Below are 2,359 nucleotides of genomic sequence, written 5' to 3' on the forward strand. Positions count from 1 at the left end.
TGCTGTACTACTCGAGACGTGGGAAAGAGGGAGGGGGGTAAGGGGCATTGTGCTATACAAAGAATAAATTAAAATTGTTAATACAACAGGCTAAAACGACGTTTCAAAAAGGTCATTTCGAACCCTTTCCCCAGTGACTGGGTGTAATTCACCCAGTGACCACCTTTAACATAAGGTATGGAATTGTTTCGCTTTTCCGTGGCCGGAGATCCTTCTACATCACACCAAAGATAGTACAAGACAAGATGGGCCACTCAGCCTAAAAAGTGTCCGCAGGAAGTATGCTCTTTGCTTCAGATGGCGCTGCAGTCTGTTTTGAAGCTCTCTTTCGTTTTTCCAGAAGAAGAATAGGAATAGCACCTCCTTGCGTGCGCAGATCGACTGCTGTTCATCAGCAGTTCGGGTATGTTCAGTGCGGAGTTTTAGGTTTTTAAAAATTTTAATGACCTCTCGCCCTTCATTCTAAAGTCAAATTAAACGAAGAAAACCATCTCCTTTTCCTCCGGAAGAGGTTTTTTGTCAGCGTAATCATTTTTAAAAAGCGTTCTTCCGAAATTTATCCCAAAACTTGCTAGTTTCACTTTGATTTTTTAAAACTCAAGTAGGGTAACTCTGTTCGCAAAGAGTGCGCTTTTGTGAAGAGGGCGCCACCAAATTTTGAGGACACTTTTTTAATTGGCTCAAAGAGAGAAGTGGCCCATCTTGTTATGTACTATCTTTGTTCTTACTTAGGCACTTCAGTGAACGCGCTCACTATGGCGTCATTTGGCTTCGGAAAGTCCCATAGGGTTTTGTTTCCGGACATGACGTCTCATCGCGACAGTGGGTTCAAACTGCCCATATTTTTGTTTAATTTAGGGGACCAACATTCAAGTCCGATATATGTCTTTAAAGACCTGTGGATGGCCTTCAAAACGCTTCTTTCCAGGTCGATGTGCGACTAATGAGTCTCGAAATATTTGAAGTTGAAAAATAGACAATTTTTAACCATTGATTTTTGATAAATTTTCTCGTCATATTTTTTTCAAACTACCCTTGCTGGTAAACCATTCTTTGTTCTTCCAGAAAATGTTTAAATGGTTATCGTAGAAGTCTTACCTTGGCTAGTGTAGTCTTACCCTTTTATCAACCAAATCCGCGAAAACCTAGCTGAACCCTTCCACCGCGACATCGCGCAGAGTCGTGACGTCACACATTTTCGCCTTCAGCTTTTGGCTCCCTCTCTTCATTGTTTGAAATGTACGGGACAGGGAAATACATCGCCAAGAGATTTTTAAACTTTAGTTCAAAAAGTTAATCAATTTTGGTAATGTTTTATAATCACTGACCTCACATTGTGCCTTAGTTTATTCGATAGTATAAAGAAAACGAGACTTTTTAGACCCAAGTATTTCCTTTTCACTGAGCTCCCCCTCCCTCCTTTTCTTCCCCTGCCCAAAGCCTTTCATTGCGTAGGCCTAGGGCCTTGACCTAGTATGAAGAGTCCCGACTAGTGTTGTTAACACAGTCAAAAATTAAATAGGGACGCCTATTAAAGTATCTGATGCAATTATTTGTTTGATAAAGTTTCTTAGGTCTATTGTTAGTACCGATCCAGATTTTCTTTATTTTCTGTCGTATGAACAAGAACGAAAAATGCTATGTACTGGATTGTGGGATCCACTACATGCCCCCCCCCCCGCCCCCCCCCCCCCCTCTCTCTCTCTCTCTCTCTCTCTCACATTGGGGCACGTGTGGGTACGTGTTTATCTATCCGCATGTACAGCTGTAAGTATATATCTATGTGTATATATATATATATGGGGGTCGGGTATACATATATATATATACAGATGTATATATGTATATATAGATATGGCGGGATATATATAGATAACTATGTGCATGTACGGAGAGATGTGTATATCTATCTATAGAATACATATATAGATATGTATATATATATAAGTATATGTATAGATATATGTAGATGTGTGTAGATGTATGTGTATATATACATATCTAGATAGATATATATATATAGAAATATATCATCGTGTATGGGTCTGCGCACGTCACGCTGTATGAGTATACAGAGATGCAGAGATGCGAGATGATAGTGCTGCTGTTGATCCAGACCATGACATGACCCGACAAGCAGACGATACGTACAGGGTTACGTAAGAAACCGAGAAATGAAAACGCAGGATCCGGCGCAACCAACATGCAAGAGACTCGGTTGCTTGTAACACAGGGAGTAGACAGACCAATGAGGAAAAGGGATGGGCACGGGAATACACCCAGCTTAGAATTTTAGGGACTGGGATTCTAGGGCTGGGAAACCCGGGACTTAGGGGGGAACGACCGAAGTTTGATGGGG

This window comes from Aplysia californica, unplaced genomic scaffold (assembly GCF_000002075.1).
Source record: "Aplysia californica isolate F4 #8 unplaced genomic scaffold, AplCal3.0 scaffold00028, whole genome shotgun sequence".
Lineage (NCBI taxonomy): Eukaryota > Metazoa > Mollusca > Gastropoda > Aplysiida > Aplysiidae > Aplysia > Aplysia californica.